A 24,235-nucleotide genomic window follows, 5' to 3' on the forward strand; every position below is an offset into this window, starting at 1 on the left:
CGAGGCTAATCAATGAGCTATGGAGATGCCCATCGATTGATGTTAACGCAAGGAGTAGGGATTGCCATGCAACAGATGCACTGGAGATATAAATATATGAAAGCTCAACAAAAGAAACTAAGTGGGTGTGCATCCAACTTGCTTGCTCACGAAGACCTAGGGCACTTGAGGAGGCCCATTGTTGGAATATACAAGACAAGTTCTATAATGAAAAATTCCCACTAGTATATGAAAGTGACAAAACAAGAGACTCTCTATCATGAAGATTATGGTGCTACTTTGAAGCACAAGTGTGGTAAAAGGATAGTAACATTGTCCCTTCTCTCTTTTTCTCTCATTTTTTGGGCCTTCTCTTTTTTATGGCCTTTCTCTATTTTTTTTATTCCTCACTTGGGACAATGCTCTAGAAAATGATGATCATCACACTTCTATTTATTTACAACTCAATGATTACAACTCGATACTAGAACAAAGTATGACTCTATATGAATGCCTCCGGCGGTGTACCGGGATATGCAATGAACCAAGAGTGACATGTATGGAAGAATTATGAACGGTGGATTTGCCACAAATACTATGTCAACTACATGATCATGCGAAGCAATATGACAATGATGAACGTGTCATGATAAACGGAATGGTGGAAAGTTGCATGGCAATATATCTCGGAATGGCTATGGAAATGCCATAATAGGTAGGTATGGTGGCTGTTTTGAGGAAGATATAAGGAGGTTTATGTGTGAAAGAGCGTATCATATCACGGGGTTTGGATGCACCAGCGAAGTTTGCACCAACTCTCAATGTGAGAAAGGGCAATGCACGGTACCGAAGAGGCTAGCAATGGTGGAAAGGTGAGAGTGCGTATAATCCATGGACTCAACATTAGTCATAAAGAACTCATATACTTATTGCAAAAATCTACAAGTCCTCAAAAAACCAAGCACTACGCGCATGCTCCTAGGGGGATAGATTGGTAGGAAAAGACCATCGCTCGTCCCCGACCGCCACTCATAAGGAGGACAATCAAAGAACACCTCATGTTTCAAATTTGTTACATAACGTTTACCATACGTGCATGCTACGGGACTTGCAAACTTCAACACAAGTATTTCTCAAATTCAGAACTACTCAACTAGCACGACTTTAATATTTTACTACCTCCATATCTCAAAACAATCATCAAGCATCAAACTTCTCTTAGTATTCAACACACTCATAAGAAAGTTTTTACTATTCTTGAATCCTAGCATATTAGGATTATTTAAGCAAATTACCATGCTATTTAAGACTCTCAAAATAATCTAAGTGAAGCATGAGAGATTAATAGTTTCTATAAAACAAATCCACCACCGTGCTCTAAAAGATATAAGTGAAGTACTAGAGCAAAAAACTATATAACTCAAAAGATATAAGTGAAGCACATAGAGTACTCTAATAATTTTCGAATCATGTGTGTCTCTCTCAAAAGGTGTGTACAGCAAGGATGATTGTGGTAAACTAAAAAGCAAAGACTCAAATCATACAAGACGCTCCAAGCAAAACACATATCATGTGTTGAATAAAAATATAGCTCCAAGTAAAGTTACCGATGGAAGTAGACGAAAGAGGGGATGCCTTCCGGGGCATCCCCAAGCTTTGGCTTTTTGGTGTCCTTAGATTATCTTGGGGGTGCCATGGGCATCCCCAAGCTTAGGCTCTTGCCACTCCTTGTTCCATAATCCATCAAATCTTTCACCCAAAACTTGAAAACTTCACAACACAAAACTAAGCAGAAAATCTCGTGAGCTCCGTTAGCGAAAGAAAACAAAAGGCCACTTCAAGATACTGTAATGAACTCATTCTTTATTTATATTGGTGTTAAACCTACTGTATTCCAACTTCTCTATGGTTTATAAACTCTTTTACTAGCCATAGAATCATCAAAATAAGCAAACAACACACGAAAAACAGAATCTGTCAAAAACAGGACAGTCTGTAGTAATCTGTAACTAACGCAAACTTCTGGAACTCCAAAAAATCAGCCAAAATAGGAAGACCTAGACAATTTTTTTATTGAACAGCATCAATTGGAATCAATATTTTATCACGTTCTGGTGATTTTTCACAATTGTTTTCGTGAACAGAAAGTTTCTGGAATTTTCTGCAAGATCAAATAACTATCATCCAAGAAGATCCTATAGGTTTAACTTGGCACAAACACTAATTAAAACATAAAAACACATCTAACCAGAGTCTAGATCAAATATTTATTCCTAAACAGAAGCAAAAAGCAAAAAACTAAAAATAAAATTGGGTTGCCTCCCAACAAGCGCTATCGTTTAACGCCCCTAGCTAGGCATAAAAGCAAGGATAGATCTAGGTACTGCCATCTTTGGTAGGCAATTCTTCAATGAGACATCTATCATCCCTTAGGGTTTCTTTCTTTCTATTAATTATCAAACTTTTAGGAACAAGATTGAAAAATTCATTTGTAGCAAATGATTCCTTAATGATAGCAAAAAGATTGGGATGAATACTTATAGATTTAAGATCCGCAGTTTCTTTACTAGAGGATTCACCCTTATTTTTAGGAACATACATAAGCTTGGCAATTTTAGTTGGGGGAGGAGTATTCTTTATGGAAGAAAAAGCGGTTCCCAAGTTGGTAATGATACCCTCAAGTTTATCGATTCTAGTGGAATCTTGATTTATTGTCTCATTAACTATGGGTTCCTTCTCCTTAATATTTTTCAAAGTGACTCCTACCTTAGATCCATATTGGGTAATTTGGTTGTGGATCTTTTTATCCAGATTTTCAATTAACTCTACGGTAGCAACATTATTTTCAATAATTTCAAGTCTTTGCATTACATGCTCCAAAGTTAACATAGTTCCATTAACCAAAAGAGGTGGTGAGCCAAATAAATCTATCATAGCATTATAAGAGTCAAAAGTATGGCTACCCAAGAAATTCCCTCCGGTAATGGTATCAAGAATATATCTATACCAAGGATTAGCGCCTACATAAAAATTGCGGAGAAGAACGGAAGTAGATTGCTTCCTGGTAGATCTATTTTGAGCATTGCAAATTCTATACCAAGCGTCTTTTAGATTTTCTCCCTCCCCTTGTTTAAATTTAGAACTTCATTCTCGGGAGACAATGGAGAAGATAGAGGACTAGCCATAACGCCAAGCAAATGAAAAAGAGAGGGCGAATAAAACGGCAAGGGTGAAATGGGGGAGAGGAAAACGAGAGGCAAAGGGCAAATAATGTAATGCGGGAGATAAGGGTTTGTGATGGGTACTTGGTATGTTGACTTTTGCGTAGACCTCCCCGGCAACGGCGCCAGAAATCCTTCTTGCTACCTCTTGAGCACTGCGTTGGTTTTCCCTTGAAGAGGAAAGGGTGATGCAGCAAAGTAGCGTAAGTATTTCCCTCAGTTTTTGAGAACCAAGGTATCAATCCAGTAACACAAAACAAATAAATCCTCGCAACCAACGCGATAAGGGGTTGTCAATCCCTACACGGTCACTTACGAGAGTGAGATCTGATAGATATGATAGGATAATATTTTTGGTATTTTTATGATAAAGATACAAAGTAAAATAAAAAGCAAAGGAAATAACTAAGTGTTGGAAGATTAATATGATGAAGATAGACCCGGGGGCCATAGGTTTCACTAGTGGCTTCTCTCATGAGCATAAGTATTTTACGGTGGGTGAACAAATTACTGTTGAGCAATTGACAGAATTGAGCATAGTTATGAGAATATCTAGGTATGATCATGTATATAGGCATCACGTCCGAGACAAGTAGACCGACTCCTGCCTGCATCTACTACTATTACTCCACACATCGACCGCTATCCAGCATGCATCTAGAGTATTAAGTTCATAAGAACAGAGTAACGCCTTAAGCAAGATGACATGATGTAGAGGGATAAATTCATGCAATATGATAAAAACCCCATCTTGTTATCCTCGATGGCAACAATACAATACGTGCCTTGCTGCCTCTACTGTCACTGGGAAAGGACACCGCAAGATTGAACCCAAAGCTAAGCACTTCTCCCATTGCAAGAAAGGTCAATCTAGTAGGCCAAACCAAACTAATAATTCGAAGAGACTTGCAAAGATAACCAATCATACATAAAAGAATTCAGAGAAGATTCAAATATTGTTCATAGATAAACTTGATCATAAACCCACAATTCATCGGTCTCAACAAACACACCGCAAAAGAAGATTACATCGAATAGATCTCCACGAGAGAGGGGAGAACATTGTATTGAGATCCAAAAAGAGAGAGGAAGCCATCTAGCTAATAACTATGGACCCGAAGGTCTGAGGTAAACTACTCACACTTCATCGAAGGGGCTATGGTGTTGATGTAGAAGCCCTTCGTGATGGATGCCCCCTCCGGCGGAGCTCCGGAACAGGCCCCAAGATGGGATCTCGTGGGTATAGAAGGTTGCGGCGGTGGAATTAGGTTTTTGGCTCCGTATCTGATCGTTTGGGGGTACGTAGGTATATATAGGAGGAAGAAGTACGTCGGTGGAGGAACAGGGGGCCCACGAGGGTGGGGGCGCGCCTGGTGGGGGTAGGCGCGCCCCCCTACCTCGTGGCTTCCCTGTTGGTTGCTTGACGTAGGGTCCAAGTCTCCTGGATCATGTTCGTTCCGAAAATCACGTTCCCGAAGGTTTCATTCCGTTTGGATTCCGTTTGATATTCTTTTTCTGCAAAACCCTGAAATAGGCAAAAAACAGCAATTCTGGGCTAGGCCTCCGGTTAATAGGTTAGTCCCAAAAATAATATAAAAGTGAATAATAAAGCCCAATAATGTCCAAAACAGAAGATAATATAGCATGGAGCAATCAAAAATTATAGATACGTTGGAGACGTATCATTGAGCACCATGTTTAAGTAGAGATTACATCGGGTAAGAGAGAGGTTACACCGCTGCATAGAGGGGGGGAAGAGTTGGTGATGATGGCGGTGAAGTTGTTGGTGAAGATTGCGGTGATGATGATGGCCACAACAGCGTTCCGGCGCCACCTGAAGAGAAGGGGAGAGGGGGGCCCTTCGTCTTCTTCTTCCTTGACCTCCTCCCTAGATGGGAGAAGGGTTTCCCCTCTGGTCCTTGGCCTCCATGGCGTGGGAGGGTTTCTCATAAAATTAGCTTTCTTGCGGCAAAAGAAGAGCGTCAACCGCCTTACGGGGTGCCCACGAGGGTCCAGGGCGCGCCCCCTGCCTCGTGGCCCCCTCGGGCACCGTCTCGCGTTGATTTTACTTCCCAAAAATCATAAATATTCCAAAATAATTCTCCGTCCGTTTTTATCCCGTTTGGACTCCGTTTGATATTGGGTTTCTGCGAAACATAAACATGCAACAAACAGGAACTGGCACTGGGCACTGGATCAATATGTTAGTCCCAAAAATAGTATAAAAAGTTGCCAAAAGTATATGAAAGTTGTAGAATATTGGCATGGAACAATAAAAAATTATAGATACGACGGAGACGTATCAGCATCCCCAAGCTTAATTCCTACTCATCCTCGAGTAGGTAAATGATAAAAAAGATGATTTTTGATGTGGAATGCTACCTAGCATAATCTTGATCATGTATCTAATCATGGCATGAATATTAAGATACGAGTGATTCAAAGCAATAGTTTATTATTTGACATAAAAACAATAATACTTCAAGCCTACTAATAAAGCAATCATGTCTTTTGAAAATAATAAGGCCAAAGAAAGTTATCCCTACAAAATCATATAGTCTGGCTATGCTCCATCTTCACCACACAAAATATTCACATTATGCACAACCCCGATGACAAGCCGAGCAATTGGTTCATACTTTTTAACGCGCTTTAGCCTTTTCAACCCTCACGCAATACATGAGCGTGAGCCATGGACATAGCACTATGGGTGGAATAGAATATGATGATGGAGGTTGTGTGGAGAAGACAAAAAAGGAGAAAGTCTCATATCGCCGCGGCTAATCAACGGGCTATGGAGATGCCCATCAATTGATGTCAATATGAGGAGTAGGGATTGCCATGCAACGGATGCACTAAGAGCTATAAGTGTATGAAAGCTCAAACTGGAAACTAAGTGGGTGTGCATCCAACTTGCTTGCTCATGAAGACCTCGGGCATTTGAGGAAGCCCATCATCGGAATATACAAGTCAAGTTCTATAATGAAAATTCCCACTAGTATATGAAAGCGATAACTCAAGAGACTCTCTATATGAAGAACATGGTGCTACTTTGAAGCACAAGTGTGGTAAAAGGATAGTAACATTGCCCCTTCTCTCTTTTTATCTCATTTTTTTGTTTTCTTTTTTTTGGGCCTTCTCTTTTTTGGCCTTTCTCTTTTCTTTCTTTCTTTTTTTATTTTTTCGTCCGGAGTCTCATCCCGACTTGTCGGGGAATCATAGTCTCCATCATCCTTTCCTCACTGGGGCAATGCTCTAATAATGATGATCATCACACTTTTATTTACTTACAACTCAATATTACAACTCGATATCTAGAACAAAGATATGACTCTATATGAATGCCTCCGGCGGTGTACCGGGATGTGCAATGATCTAGCGTAGCAATGACATAAAAAAACGAACAAGCCATGAAAACATCATGCTAGCTATCTTACGATCATGCAAAGCAATATGACAATAAATGCTCAAGTCATGTATATGATGATGATGGAAGTTGCATGGCAATATATCTCGGAATGGCTATGGGAATGCCATGATAGGTAGGTATGGTGGCTGTTTTGAGGAAGATATAAGGAGGTTTATGTGTGATAGAGCGTATCGTATCACGGGGTTTGGATGCACCGGCGAAGTTTGCACCAACTCTCGAGGTGAGAAAGGGCAATGCACGGTACCGAAGAGGCTAGCAATGATGGAAGGGTGAGAGTGCGTATAATCCACGGACTCAACATTAGTCATAAAGAACTCATATACTTATTGCAAAAGTTTATTAGCCCTCGAAGCAAAGTACTAATACGCATGCCCCTAGGGGGATAGATTGGTAGGAAAAGACCATCGCTCGTCCCCGACCGCCACTCATAAGGAAGACAATCAATAAATACCTCATGCTCCAACTTCGTTACATAACGGTTCACCATACGTGCATGCTACGGGAATCACAAACCTCAACACAAGTATTTCTACAATCCACAACCACCCACTAGCATGACTCTAATATCACCATCTTTATATCGCAAAACTATTGCAAGGAATCAAACATATCATATTCAGTGATCTACTAGTTTTATGTAGGATTTTATGACTAACCATGTGAATGACCAATTCCTGTCATCTCTCTAAATAGATATAAGTGAAGCAAGAGAGTTTAATTCTTTCTACAAAAGATATGCCCACGCTCTAACAAGTATAAGTGAAGCAAAAGAGCATTCTACAAATGGTGGTTTTCTATGTGAAGAGAAACATGCAATCCAAACTTCAAATGATATAAGTGAAGCACACGAAGCATTCTATAAAGCCATACTCAAAGAATATAAGTGAAGTGCAATGAGCATTCTATAAATCAACCAAGGACTATCTCATACCAGCATGGTGCATAAAAGAAAAAAGAAAACTAAATGCAAAAGATGCTCCAAGATTGCACATATCGCATGAACGAAACGAATCTGAAAACATACCGATACTTGTTGAAGAAAGAGGGGATGCCTTTCGGGGCATCCCCAAGCTTAGACGCTTGAGTCTTCTTGAATATTTACTTGGGGTGCCTTGGGCATCCCCAAGCTTGAGCTCTTGCCTCTCTTCCTTCTTCTCACATCGAGACCTTCTCGATCATCGAACACTTCATCCACACAAAACTTCAACAGAAAACTCAGTAAGATCCGTTAGTATAATAAAGCAAATCACTACTCTAGGTACTGTTGCAAACCAATTCATATTTCGTTTTTGCATTTTGTATACTGTAATATAAATTTTTCATGGCTTAATCCACTGATATAAATTGATAGTTTCATCAAAACAAGCAAACTATGCATCAAAAACAGAATTTGTCTAAAACAGAACAGTCTGTAATAATCTGAACATTCACCATAATTCTGATAATTGAACAATTCTGCCAAAATTAGGAAAAATAAAAAAATTGTATAGAAAGACAGTGCAAAAAGAATCAGAACCATTTGACGTTCCAGTAAAAAATTAAAAATCACGTACTACAGCCAAAGTTTCTGTCCTGCACCGCACAAACCAACAAGCATTGTAAACATCCTAAAGGCAAACCTTGGCACATTATTTTTATAATACAATGGAATTGTACAAGGGGATAATTATTTTTTTTGAAAAGTTTCTGTAATCAAGATTCACCAAGTTTTCGTGAGCATAAACAAAGTTCAAGGCTAGCTCCCACTTTAACAATGCTCGTCTTTCTCACTTTCGCTTTTCTTTTTGAAAAATTTCGGGTTCCCCTCTTTATTTTTGTTGTTTTTAAACTATATGAAAGCACTCAACAGAAATAAATGACTCTCTAAAACTTCCGGGTTGTCTCCCTGGCAGCGCTTTCTTTAAAGCCATTAAGCTAGGCATATAGTGCTCAAGTAGTGAATCCACCCGGATCCCAAGGTATATCAAAGCCAATTTTAATTAGCAATGATTTGGCATTTAGTAGTGAGCACAAAGCAACATATATCAAGCAATGACGAAGTCTAACTCTCTTCCTATGCATCGGCATGTCATAAAAGAACAATTCATGCACACAAAGTAAAGGCCAATGCATAGTATAAACAGCTTCTTGCAATTTTATCGTGTTGGAAACATAGAGAGGTGGAGATATAGTTCCTCTCTCATAATAATTGCAAGTAGGAGCAGCAAGCACATGCATATTATATTCATCAAAATCATCATGTGCAACGGTATAAGGCAACCCATCAATATAATCCTTAATAAGGGTAAACTTCTCCGATATAGTGTAATTTGGAGAATCCAAAAAGAAAATAGGACCATCATGTGTGGGTGCAATAGCAACAATTTCATGTTTAACATAAGGAACTATAGCAAGTTCATCTCCATAAGCATAATTCATATTGGCATCTTGGCCACAAGCATAGCAAGCATCATAAAAAAGGGATATTTCAAGAGAATCAACGGGATCATAACAGTCATCATAGCAATCATCCTTCGGTAAGCACGAAGGGAAATTAAACAATGTATGAGTTGAAGAGTTACTCTCATTAGAAGGTGGGCACGGGTAGCTAATCCGCTCTTCCTCCTTTTGTTCTTCGCTCTCCTCATCATCTTTTCATCCAATGAGCTCACAGTTTCATCAATTTCTTCTTCCATAGACTCCTGCAAAATATTAGTCCCTTCTTAGACAGCGGAGTAGTCCTCAATATATGGTTCAACATAGGCATTAGAAGCATAATTATCATAGCAATATTTAAGTATGGCAAAATTTTCAGATTTGTAAAGAGTAGCATCATACGTTTCAACCAAAGAAGCAATTTCGTAAGCACCCTTAAAAGCAACAAATTCTTGAATTTGTTGAACATCATAGTAATTATAAACACCCTTAGCATACGAAGATACGATTCCATTATCAATAAACTCACATTGGTAGGGAAGGTGTTTCTTAGGGTTTTTAGAACAACAAGTAACATCATATATTTCACATAAATTCCAAGCATAGCATTGCAAACGATGAATTTGATCCAGTAAACGTTTCCCTTTTTCAGATATATGGTGTTGCACATAACAAGCATACTCATCTAAGGATTTTCCCTCAACTAAGCTAGTTGGGGTTTCAGCACGAGCACATAGGGATCGAAGATGATCCAAGTAAAAAGCTTCAGTAGTGTGATAGATTTTGAGTGGTTCTTCAACCATTTGTTCAGTAGGTACAACTAATTTTTTTTGGTATTTTGCGTTTCCTACCCATAACTAAAGATAGAAAACAACTAAGAACAGCAAATAAAAATTACTTAGTGATAAAGCAAACAAGCACACACGAGAATATTCACCCCACGCTATTGCTCCCCGGCAACGGTGCCAGAAAAAGGTCTTGATAACCCACATGTATAGGGGATCAATTGTAGCCTCTTTCGATAAGTAAGAGTGCCGAACCCAACGAGGAGCTAAAGGTAGAACAAATATTCCCTCAAGTTCTATCGACCACCGATACAACTCTACGCACGCTTGACGTTCGCTTTACCTAGAACAAGTATGAAACTAGAAGTACTTTGTAGGTGTTTTTGGATAGGTTTGCAAGATAATAAAGAGAGCTTAAATAAAAACTAGGGGCTGTTTAGATGAAGACACAACTAAATTAGTTTTAGTAAAGAGCTTTTTGTCACGAGAAAGTTATTTGTCCCTAGGCAATCGATAACTAGACCGGTAATCATTATTGCAATTTTATTTGAGGGAGAGGCATAAGCTAACATACTTTCTCTACTTGGATCATATGCACTTATGATTGGAACTCTAGCAAGCATCCGCAACTACTAAAGATCATTAAGGTAAAACCCAACCATAGCATTAAAGCATCAAGTCCTCTTTATCCCATACGCAAACAACCTACTTACTCGGGTCTGTGCTTCTGTCACTCACGCCAAAGCAAATTATGAACATATTGCAAACCCTACAGCGGGAATCCCTCACGCTTGCGCGACACGGAGAGCACCATAGGACAGCACCAATAATAAAACATGCAACTCAAACCAATCTTGATCATCAAATAGCCCATAGGACAAAACGGATCTACTCAAACATCGTAGGATAGCCATACATCATTGGGAAATAATATATAGCGTTGAGCACCATGTTTAAGTAGAGATTACAGCGGGTAAGAGAGAGGTTACACCGCTGCATAGAGGGGGGAATAGTTGGTGATGATGGCGGTGAAGTTGTTGGTGAAGATTGCAGTGATGATGATGGCCACGGCAGCGTTCCGGCGCCACCGGAAGAGAAGGGGAGAGGGGGCCCCTTCGTCTTCTTCTTCCTTGACCTCCTCCCTAGATGGGAGAAGGGTTTCCCCTCTGGTCCTTGGCCTCCATGGCGTGGGAGGGGCGAGAGCCCCTCCGAGATTGGATCTGTCTCTCTGTCTCTCTCTGTTTCTGTGCTCCGTTCAGCTGCCCTTTCACCGTTTCTTTTATATCCGGAGACCCGTAACTCCGATTGGGTTGAATCTTTCGGCCAGATTTTTCTCATAAAATTAGCTTTCTTGCTGCAAAAGAAGAGCGTCAACCGCCTTACGGGGTGCCCATGAGGGTCCAGGGCGCGCCTGCCCCCCTGGGGCGCGCCCCCTGCCTCGTGGCCCCCTCGGGCACCGTCTCGCATTGATTTTACTTCCCAAAAATCATAAATATTCCAAAATAATTCTCCGTCCGTTTTTACCCCGTTTGGACTCCGTTTGGTATTGGGTTTCTGCGAAACATAAACATGCAACAAACAGGAACTGGCACTGGGCACTGGATCAACATGTTAGTCCCAAAAATAGTATAAAAATTTGCCAAAAGTATATGAAAGTTGTAGAATATTGGATGGAACAATCAAAAATTATAGATACGACGGAGACGTATCACCTACGTCAAGACATCAACCAGGAAGGCACGAGGTAGGGGGGCGCGCCTACCCCCCTAGGCGCGCCCTCCACCCTCGTGGGCCCCACGTTGCTCCACAGACGTACTTTTTCCTCCTATATATACCTACGTACCCCCAAACTACCATATACGGAGCCAAAAACCTAATTCCACCGCCGCAACCGTCTGTACCCGTGAGATCCCATCTTGGGGCCTTTTCCGGAGCTCCGCCGGAGGGGGCATCGATCACGGAGGGCTTCTATATCAACACCATAGCCTCTCCGATGATGTGTGAGTAGTTTACCTCAGACCTTCGGGTCCATAGTTATTAGCTAGATGGCTTCTTCTCTCTTTTTGGATCTCAATACAATGTTCTCCCCCTCTTTTGTGGAGATATATTCGATGTAATCTTCTTTTGAGGTGTGTTTGTTGAGACCGATGAATTGTGGGTTTATGATCAAGTTTATCTATGAACAATATTTGAATCTTCTCTGAATTCTTTTATGTATGATTGGTTATATTTGCAAGTCTCTTCGAATTATCAGTTTGGTTTGGCCTACTAGATTGATCTTTCTTGAAATGGGAGAAGTGCTTAGCTTTGGGTTCAATCTTGCGGTGTCCTTTCCCAGTGACAGTAGGGGCAGCAAGGCACGTATTGTATTGTTGCCATCGAGGATAACAAGATGGGGTGTATATCATATTGCATGAGTTTATCCCTCTACATCATGTCATCTTACTTAAAGCGTTACTCTGTTCTTATGAACTTAATACTCTAGATGCATGCTGGATAGCGGTCGATGTGTGGAGTAATAGTAGTAGATGCAGGCAGGAGTCGGTCTACTTGTCTCGGACGTGATGCCTATATACATGATCATACCTAGATATTCTCATAACTATGCTCAATTCTGTCAATTGCTCAACAGTAATATGTTTACCCACCGTAATACTTATGCTCTCGAGAGAAGCCACTAGTGAAACCTATGGCCCCCGGGGTCTATTTTCCATCATATTCATCTTCCAACACTTCGGTATTTTTACTGCCTTTTATTTTACTTTGCATCTTTATCATAAAAATACCAAAAATATTATCTTATCATATCTATGAGATCTCACTCTCGTAAGTGACCGTGAAGGGATTGACAACCCCTTTATTGCGTTGGTTGCGAGGATTTATTTGTTTGTGTAGGTGTGAGGGACTCGTGCGTGGCCTCCTACTGGATTGATACCTTGGTTCTCAAAAACTGAGGGAAATACTTACGCTGCTTTACTGCATCACCCTTTCCTCTTCAAGGGAAAACCAACGCGGTGCTCAAGAGGTAGCAAGAAGCTTATTACTCCTGGGTGCTTGGTACCCTTGAGCTTGTTCCTCTTGGGTGCTTGGGTGCCCTAGACGGTTGGTGGTGTTCAGAGCTCAATCATTGTGGTGTAAAGTTCCGAGCAATCGTCGGGGTCTCCAATTAGGTTGTGGAGATCGCCTCGAGCAATTCGACGGGTACCGGTGACCGCCCCCATGGGTTGCCAAAGTGTACGGGTTCGGTGACCGCCCCCATGGGTTGCCATTTGTACGGGTTCGGTGACCGCCCCCAAGGGTCCCTTAGTGGAATCACGGCATCTTGCATTGTGCGAGGGCGTGAGGAGATTACGGTGGCCCTAGTGGCTTCTTGGGGAGCATTGTGCCTCCACACTGTTCCAAACGGAGATTAACATCCGCAAGGGTGTGAACTCCGGGATACATCATCGTCTCCACGTGCCTCGGTTATCTCTTACCCGAACCCTTTACTTATGCACTTTACTTTGTGATAGCCATATTGTTTCTTGTCATATATCCTGCTATCACCTAGTAGTTTATCTTGCTTAGCATAGGTTGTTGGTGCACATAGGTGAGCCTAGTTGTTGTAGGCTTTGTGCTTGACAAATTAACCGCTAGGTTTATTCCGCATTTATTCAAGCCTAAACCGTAATTATTTTAAAGCGCCTATTCACCCCCCGCCCCTCTAGGCGACATCCTCGATTTTTCAGTCTGGAAGACTGACTCGAAGAAGGAGTGCCACAATCCATCCAAACGCCACCCCTACGAGGACTAAAACCATACATCTACTAGCGGGAGTCGAGACACCAGGATTCTCCTCCCCGCCACCGCCCGCCGGAGCGGCAGGAGGAGGGAAGGCGAATCCACGGGCTCGCCGGCGAAGATCAAGAGGAGGAAGGCTTTCCCAAGTCACCTTGGGAGAGAGAGAAAAAATGGAACATTGGTTTAAAAAAAATCAAAACTCATCCAATTCAAATATGAAAATGAAAAATCTATCATCAATAAGATTTTTTTTTTGTATATAAGAGATACATAGTGCCCAAATAGAAAACTTAACAAGCTATAGGTCTTGGGGCATCGGGCCGATACAGAGCACATCATAAACATACTCCCTCCGATTCGTTGAAATAGCGGAATTCAAAATTAAGAAACGCAAAAAAAGGGGGAATCTCACATCCTTCTTTATTGAATTACTTATCGCATAAATGACGGAGGGAGTACCATGTAGACATTGTTGGGGAACGTAGCAGAAATTCAAAATTTTCTACGCATCACCAAGATCAATCTATGGAGTTTACTAGCAACGAGAGGGAAGGAGTGCATCTACATACCCTTGTAGATCGCGAGTGGAAGCGTTCAAGAGAACGGGGTTGATGGAGTCGTACTCGTCGTGATCCAAATCACCGATGATCCTAGCGCCGAACGGACGGCACCTCCGCGTTCAACACACGTACGGAGCAGCGACGTCTCCTCCTTCTTGATCCAGCAAGGGGGGAGGAGAGGTTGATGGAGATCCAGCAGCACGACGGCGTGGTGGTGGAAGTAGCGGGATTCCAACAGGGCTTCGCCAAGCGCTGCGGGAGGAGGGAGATGTGTCATAGGAGGGAGAGGGAGGCGCCAGGGCTTGGGTATTGCTGCCCTCCCTCCCCCCACTATATATAGGGCCAAGGGAGAGGGGGGGGGCGCAGCCTTCGCCCTTCCTCCAAGGAAGGGTGCGGCCAGGGAGGAGTCCTTCCTCCCCAAGGCACCTCGGAGGTGCCTTCCCCCTTTAGGACTCTCCCTTTTTCTTATCTCTTGGCGCATGGGCCTCTTGGGGCTGGTGCCCTTGGCCCATATAGGCCAAGGCACACCCCCTACAGCCCATGTGGCCCCCCGGGGCTGGTGGACCCCCTTGGTGGACCCCCGGACCCCTTTCGGCACTCCCGATACAATACCGATAAAGAGCGAAACTTTTCCGGCGACCAAAATAAGACTTCCCATATATAAATCTTTACCTCCGGACCATTCCGGAACTCCTCGTGACGTCCGGGATCTCATCCGGGACTCCGAACAACTTTCGGGTTACCGCATACTAATATCTCTATAACCCTAGCGTCACCGAACCTTAAGTGTGTAGACCCTACGGGTTCGGGAGACAGGCAGACATGACCGAGACGACTCTCCGGTCAATAACCAACAGCGGGATCTGGATACCCATGTTGGCTCCCACATGCTCCTCGATGATCTCATCGGATGAACCACGATGTCGAGGATTCAATCAATCCCGTATACAATTCCCTTTGTCTATCGGTATGGTACTTGCCCGAGATTCGATCGTCGGTATCCCGATACCTTGTTCAATCTCGTTACCGGCAAGTCTCTTTACTCGTTCCGTAACACATCATCCCGTGATCAACTCCTTGGTCACATTGTGCACATTATGATGATGTCCTACCGAGTGGGCCCAGAGATACCTCTCCGTTTACACAGAGTGACAAATCCCAGTCTCGATTCGTGCCAACCCAACAAACACTTTCGGAGATACCCGTAGTGCACCTTTATAGCCACCCAGTTACGTTGTTACGTTTGGTACACCCAAAGCATTCCTACGGTATCCGGGAGTTGCACAATCTCATGGTCTAAGGAAATGATACTTGACATTAGAAAAGCTCTTGGCAAACGAACTACACGATCTTGTGCTAGGCTTAGGATTGGGTCTTGTCCATCACATCATTCTCCTAATGATGTGATCTCGTTATCAACGACATCCAATGTCCATGGTCAGGAAACCGTAACCATCTATTGATCAACGAGCTAGTCAACTAGAGGCTTACTAGGGACATGGTGTTGTCTATGTATCCACACATGTATCTGAGTTTCCTATCAATACAATTCTAGCATGGATAATAAACGATTATCATGAACAAGGAAATATTATAATAACCTATTTATTATTGCCTCTAGGGCATATTTCCAACAGTCTCCCACTTGCACTAGAGTCAATAATCTAGTTCACATCACCATGTGATTAACACTCACAGGTCACATCACCATGTGACCAACATCCAAAGAGTTTACTAGAGTCAACAATCTAGTTCACATCACTATGTGATTAACACTCAATGAGTTCTGGTTTGATCATGTTATGCTTGTGAGAGAGGTTATTAGTCAACGGGTCTGAACCTTTCAGATCCGTGTGTGCTTTACGAATATCTATGTCATCTTGTGGATGCTACCATGCGCTATTTGGAGCCATTTCAAATAACTGCTCTACTACACGAATCCGGTTTACTACTCAGAGTCATTCGGATTAGTGTCAAAGTTTGCATCGACGTAACCCTTTACGACGAACTCCTTTTCACCTCCATAATCGAGAAAATTTCTTAGTCCACTAGATACTAAGGACAAGTTCGACCGCTGTCATGTGATCCTTTCCCGGATCGCTATTGTACCCCTTGACCAACTCATGGCAAGGCACACTTCATGTGCGGTACACAGCATAGCATACTGTAGAGCCTACGTCTGAAGCATAGGGGACGACCTTCGTCCTTTCTCTCTCTTCTGCTGTGGTCAGGTCTTGAGTCTTACTCAATACTCACACCTTGTAACACAGCCAAGAACTCCTTCTTTGCTGATCTATTTTGAACTCTTTCAAAATCATGTCAAGGTGTGCGTTCTTTGAAAGTATCATCAGGCATCTTGATCTATCTCTATAGATCTTGATGCCCAATATGTAAGCAGCTTTATCCAGGTCTTCCTTTGAAAAACTCCTTTCAAACAACCCTTTATGCTTTCCAGAAATTTTACCTTATTTTATATCAACAATATGTCATTCACATATACTTATCAGAAATGTTGTAGCGCTCCCACTCACTTTATTGTAAATACAAGTTTCTAACAAACTTTGTATAAACCCAAAAACTTTGATCACTCCATCAAAGCATATATTCTGACTCCGAGATGCTTGCTCTAATCCATGGAAGGATCGCTGGAGCTAGCATATATTTTAGCATCCCTAGGATCGACAAACCCTTTCTGATTGTATCACATACAACCTTTCCTTACGAAAACTGGTAAGGAAACTTGTTTTGACATCCATCTGCCAGATTTCATAAATGCAGCTAATGCTAACATGATTCCGATGGACTTAAGCATCGCTACGGATGAGAAAATCTCATCGTAGTCAACTCCTTGAACTTGTGGAAATACTCTTTGCCACAAGTCGAGCTTCATAGACGATAACATTACCGTCCACGTCCGTCTTCTTCTTAAAGATCCATTTATCTCAATGGTTGCCGATCATCGGGAAAGTTCACCAAAGTCCATGCTTTGTTCTGATACGTGGATCCTATCTCGGATTTCATGGCTTCGAACCATTTGTCGGAATATGGGCCCACCATCGCTTCTCCATAGCTCGTAGGTTCAGTATTGTCCAACAACATGATATCCCAGACAGGATCACGTACCACTCTGAAGTAGCACGCATCCTCGTCGTCCTATGAGGTTTGGTAGTGACTTGATCCGAAGTTTCATGATCACTATCATAAGCTTCCACTTCAATTGGTGTAGGTGCTACAAGAACAACTTCCTGTGCCCTGCTACACACTAGTTGAAGTGACGGTTCAATAACCTTATCAAGTCTCCACCATCCTCCCACTCAATTCTTTCGAGAGAAACTTTTCCTCGAGAAAGGACTCGTTTCTAGAAGCAATTACTTTTGCTTCCAGATCTGAAATAGGAGGTACACCCAACTGTTTTGGGTATTCTATGAAGATGCATTTATCCGCTTTGGGTTCGAGCTTATCAGCCTGAAACTTTTCCACATAAGCGTCGTAGCCCCAAACTTTTAAGAAACGACAACTTAGGTTTCTCTAAACGGTGTCGTCTCAACGGAATTGCGTGGTGCCCCTTTTAAAGTGAATGCGGTTGTCTCTAATGCCTAACCCATAAACGATAGTGGTAATTCGATAAGAGACATCATGGTATGCACCATATCCAATAGGGTGCAGTTATGATGTTCGGACACACCATCACACTGTGGTGTTCCAGGCGGTATTAATTGTGAAACACTTTCCACAATGTCTTAATTGTGTGCCAAACTCGTAACTCAGATATCTCTATGATCATATCATAGACATTTTATCCTCTTGTCATGACGATCTTCAACTTCACTCTGAAATTACTTGAACCTTTCAATAATTCAGACTTGTGTTTCATCAAGTAAATACACTCAGCATCTACTCAAATCATCTATGAAGTAAGAACATAACGATATCCACTGCATGCCTCAGCACTCATTGGACTGCATACATCAAAATGTATTACTTCCAACAAGTTGCTCTCTTGTTCCATCTTACTGAAAACGAGGTCTTTCAGTCATCTTGCCCATGTGGTATGATTTGCATGTCTCAAGTGATTCAAAATCAAGTGAGTCCAAACAATCCATCTGCATGGAGTTTCTTCATACCAATAGAAATGGTTCGCATGTCTCAATCTTTTCAAAAATGAGTGAGTCCAAAGATCCATCTACATGGAGCTTCTTCATGCGTTCTATACCAATATGACTCAAATGGCAGTGCCACAAGTATGTGGTACTATCATTACTATTTTATATCTTTTGGCACGAACATGTGTATCACTGCGATCGAGATTCATTTTAGGTGCAAGACCATTGAAGGTATTATTCAAATAAACAGAGTAACCATTATTCTCCTTAAATGAATAAGCGTATTGCGATAAACATAATCCAATCATGCTCAACGCAAACACCAAATCTCGATGGTAGAGGGAGCATGCGATGCTTGATCACATCAACCTTGGAAACACTTCCAACACATATCGTCATCTCACCTTTAGCTAGTCTCCGTTTATTCCGCAGCTTTTATTTTTGAGTTACTAACACTTAGCAACCGAACCGGTATCTAATACCCTGGTGCTGCTAGGAGTACTAGTAAAGTACACATTCATATAATGTATATCCAATATACTTCTTTCGACCTTGCCTGCCTTCTCATCTACCAACTATCTAGGGTACTACTGCTTCAGTGACCGTTCCCCTCATTACAGAAGCACTTAGTCTCGGGTTTGGGTTCAACCTTGGGATTCTTTACTAGAGCAGCAAATGATTTGCTGTTTCATGAAGTATCCCTTTTGCCCTTGCCCTTCTAGAAACTAGTGGTTTTACCAACCATCAACAATTGATGCTCCTTCTTGATTTCTACTTTCGCGGCGTCAAACATCGCGAGTTGCTCAAGGATCATCACATCTATCCCTGATATGTTATAGTTCATCACGAAGCTCTAATAGCTTGGTGGCAGTGACTATGGAGAACCATCACTATCTCATCTGGAAGATTAACTCCCACTCGATTCAAGCGATTGTGGTACTCAGACAATCTGAGCACATGCTCAACGATTGAGCTTTTCTCCCTTAGTTTGCAGGCTTAAGAAACTTGTCAGAGGTCTCATACCTCTTGACGTGGGCACTAGTCTGAAATCCCAATTTCAGTCTTCGGAACATCTCATATGTTCTGCGACGTTTCAAAAACCGTCTTTGGTGCCACAATTCTAAACCGTTAGCATTACGCATTGAACTATCACGTAGTTATCAAAACGTGTATGTCAGATGTTCCGCAACATCTACAGACGACGCTGAGGTTCAGCACACCAAGCGGTGCATTAAGGACATAAGCCTTCTGTGCAGCAATGAGGACAATCCTCAGTTCACGGACCCAGTCCGCATAATTGCTACTACCAACTTTCAACTAAATTTTCTCTAGGAACATATCTTAAACAGTAGAACTAAAGCGCAAGCTATGACATAATTTGCAAAGACTTTTTGACTATGTTCATGATAATGAAGTTCATCTGATTATGAACTCCCACTCAGATAGACATCCCTCTAGTCATCTAAGTGATACATGATCCGAGTCAAACTAGGCCGTGTCCGATCATCACGTGAGACGGACTAGTCATCATCGGTGAACATCTCCATGTTGATCGTATCTGCTATACGACTCATGTTCGACCTTTCGGTCTCTTGTGTTCCGAGGCCATGTCTGTACATGCTAGGCTCATCAAGTCAACCTAAGTGTTTTGCATGTGTTCCGAGGCCATGTCTGTACATGCTAGGCTCGTCAAGTCAACCTAAGTGTTTTGCATGTGTTCCGAGGCCATGTCTGTACATGCTAGGCTCGTCAACACCCGTTGTATTCGAACGTTAGAATCTATCACACCCGATCATCACGTGGTGCTTCGAAACAACGAACCTTCGCAACGGTGCACAGTTAGGGGGAACACGTCTCTTGAAATTTTTAGTGAGGGATCATCTTACTTACTACTGTCGTTCTAAGCAAATAAGATGCATAACATGATAAACATCACTTGCAATCAAATAGTGACATGATATGGCCAATATCATTTTGCTCCTTTGATCTCCATCTTCGGGGCACCATGATCATCTTTGTCACCGGCATGACACCATGATCTCCATCATCATGATCTCCATCATTGTGTCTTCATGAAGTTGTCACGCCAACGATTACTTCTACTTCTATGGCTAACGCGCTTAGCAATAAAGTAAAGTAATTTACATGGCGTTATTCAATGACACGCAGGTCATACAAAAAATAAAGACAACTCCTATGGCTCCTGCCGTTGTCATACTCATCGACATGCAAGTCGTGATCCCTATTACAAGAATATGATCAATCTCATACATCACATATATCATTCATCACATTTTCTGACCATATCACATCACATAGCACATGCTGCAAAAACAAGTTAGACGTCCTCTAATTGTTGTTGCAAGTTTTTACGTGGCTTGTATAGGTTTCTAGCAAGAACGTTTCTTACCTACGTAAAACCACAACGTGATATGCCAATTTCTATTTACCCTTCATAAGGACCCTTTTCATCGAATCCGTTCCGACTAAAGTGGGAGAGACAGACACCCGCTAGCCACCTTATGCAACTAGTGCATGTCAGTCGGTGGAACCTGTCTCACGTAAGCGTACGTGTAAGGTCGGTCCGGGCCGCTTCATCCCACAATGCCGCCGAAACAAGATAAGACTAGTAGCGGCAAGAAGAATTGACAACATCGACGCCCACAACTACTTTGTGTTCTACTTGTGCATAGAAACTACGCATAGACCTAGCTCATGATGCCACTGTTGGGGAACGTAGCAGAAATTCAAAATTTTCTACGCATCACCAAGATCAATCTATGGAGTTTACTAGCAACGAGAGGGAAGGAGTGCATCTACATACCCTTGTAGATCGCGAGCGGAAGCGTTCAAGAGAACGGGGTTGATGGAGTCGTACTCGTCGTGATCCAAATCACCGATGATCCTAGCGCCGAACGGACGACACCTCCGCGTTCAACACACGTACGGAGCAGCGACGTCTCCTCCTTCTTGATCCAGCAAGGGGGGAGGAGAGGTTGATGGAGATCCAGCAGCACGACGGCGTGGTGGTGGAAGTAGCGGGATTCCAACAGGGCTTCGCCAAGCGCTGCGGGAGGAGGGAGATGTGTCACGGGAGGGAGAGGGAGGCGCCAGGGCTTGGGTATTGCTGCCCTCCCTCCCCCCACTATATATAGGGCCAAGGGAGAGGGGGGGGGGGCGCAGCCTTCGCCCTTCCTCCAAGGAAGGGTGCGGCCAGGGAGGAGTCCTTCCTCCCCAAGGCACCTCGGAGGTGCCTTCCCCCTTTAGGACTCACCCTTTTTCTTATCTCTTGGCGCATGGGCCTCTTGGGGCTGGTGCCCTTGGCCCATATAGGCCAAGGCGCACCCCCTACAGCCCATGTGGCCCCCCGGGGCTGGTGGACCCCCTTGGTGGACCCCCGGACCCCTTTCGGCACTCCCGGTACAATACCGATAAAGTGCGAAACTTTTCCGGCGACCAAAATAAGACTTCCCATACATAAATCTTTACCTCCGGACCATTCCGGAACTCCTCTTGACGTCCGGGATCTCATCCGGGACTCCGAACAACTTTCGGGTTACCGCATACTAATATCTCTATAACCCTAGCGTCACCGAACCTTAAGTGTGTAGACCCTACGGGTTCGGGAGACAGGCAGACATGACCGAGACGACTCTCCGGTCAATAACCAACAGCGGGATCTGGATACCCATGTTGGCTCCCACATGCTCCTCGATGATCTCATCGGATGAACCACGATGTCGAGGATTCAATCAATCCCGTATACAATTCCCTTTGTCTATCGGTATGGTACTTGCCCGAGATTCGATCGTCGGTATCCCGATACCTTGTTCAATCTCGTTACCGGCAAGTCTCTTTACTCGTTCCATAACACATCATCCCGTGATCAACTCCTTGGTCATATTGTGCACATATGTCCTACCGAGTGGGCCCAGAGATACCTCTCCGTTTACACAGAGTGACAAATCCCAGTCTCGATTCATGCCAACCCAACAGACACTTTCGGAGATACCCGTAGTGCACCTTTATAGCCACCCAGTTACGTTGTGATGTTTGGTACACCCAAAGCATTCCTACGGTATCCGGGAGTTGCACAATCTCATGGTCTAAGGAAATGATACTTGACATTAGAAAAGCTCTTGGCAAACGAACTACACGATCTTGTGCTAGGCTTAGGATTGGGTCTTTTCCATCACATCATTCTCCTAATGATGTGATCCCGTTATCAACGACATCCAATGTCCATGGTCAGGAAACCGTAACCATCTATTGATCAACGAGCTAGTCAACTAGAGGCTTACTAGGGACATGGTGTTGTCTATGTATCCACACATGTATCTGAGTTTCCTATCAATACAATTCTAGCATGGATAATAAACGATTATCATGAACAAGGAAATATTATAATAACCTATTTATTATTGCCTCTAGGGCATATTTCCAACAGACATCACATGTTACACCGAAAAGGAAACATGGTTTCTTTATCGAATGACAAGTAATTCGGGACAGATGGAGTAGTTCTTTAAGGATTAAAAATGAATCAATCTCTCATCAGCAATACTTCTTAGTTAAGGATGAAAAGGCTGGACGTAACGTACTCTGATGAAATATCGAAAAAACGAAATCCAAAATAATAATAATAATATTAAAAAAATTCCAATTTTCTGCGGTAGCTGGACAGACAACGGATGGCGCGGGCCTGCTCCCTCGTGTGCCATGCCGCCTTACCTTGGCACTCTCCTCCCTCTCGAGGCGCTTGGAAGCCTCGAGCGCGAGGGCGAGCGCCTCGCATCGGACTCCGCCTCGTGAGTTCCACTGTCAATAAACGTATAAATTCCATTTGGTAGTGTAAATTAGTTTTATATAGGAATAAATGTGTAAATTTGGTATCTTGTCCAAAAAAAAGAATTGGCATCACAATTAAAATATATGAATATGCAAGACTCTAGAGATTCATTTGCTACATTAAAATGAAACATTGGTTAAAAAAAATCGAAACCCATCGAATTCGGATATTAAAATGAAAACTCTATCATCAGGAAGATATTATTTTTGGGGTATAGAAGAGATACATAGTGCCCAAATAGAAAAGGACATTGCTAACATCTAGACGTGCGGACCATAGCGAGAGATCCGGACGATCGACATGCAGCTCGTTCTAACTCGCGATTGCATGCAGTCCGTTTTTCTCCACATGCATGTGATAATTAGTGCTTCTTTTTCTCCGTCATGTATGTGCATGGCAGAAAGCTAATTACATGCATGCATGTGAGACGTGCATGTGAAACGAAATTGATGACATCATTATAGATTCCCTCATGATTTAAAAATTCAAAATGTTTTGTAGGCCAAACCATCGCTCTGATCGAAAAATTGTTTTCACATAAAAGAACTGTGACGCCCCCGATTTGACCGTACACTAATCATGCACGCAAATGTGTACGATCACGATCAGGGACTCACGGGAAGATATCACAACACAACTCTACAACATAATTAAGTCATACAAGCATCATAATACAAGCCAGGGGCCTCGAGGGCTCGAATACAAGTGCTCGATCACAGACGAGTCAGCGGAAGCAACAATATCTGAGTACAGACATAAGTTAAACAAGTTTGCCTTAAGAAGGCTAGCACAAACTGGGATACAGATCGAACGAGGCGCAGGCCTCCTGCCTGGGATCCTCCTAACTACTCCTGGTCATCGTCAGCGGCCTGCACGTAGTAGTAGGCACCTCCAGTGTCGTAGGTGTCGTCGTCGATGGTGGCGTCTGGCTCCTGGGCTCCAACATCTGGTTGTGACAACCAGATAGAAAGGAAAGGGGAAAAAGAGGGAGAGAAGCAACCGTGAGTACTCATCCAAAGTACTCGCAAGCAAGGAGCTATACTACATATCCATGGGTATATGTGTAAAGGGGCATATCAGTGGACTGAACTGCAGAATGCCAGAATAAAAGGG

This window comes from Aegilops tauschii, chromosome 1 (assembly GCF_002575655.3).
Source record: "Aegilops tauschii subsp. strangulata cultivar AL8/78 chromosome 1, Aet v6.0, whole genome shotgun sequence".
In the NCBI taxonomy this organism is placed as follows: domain Eukaryota; kingdom Viridiplantae; phylum Streptophyta; class Magnoliopsida; order Poales; family Poaceae; genus Aegilops; species Aegilops tauschii.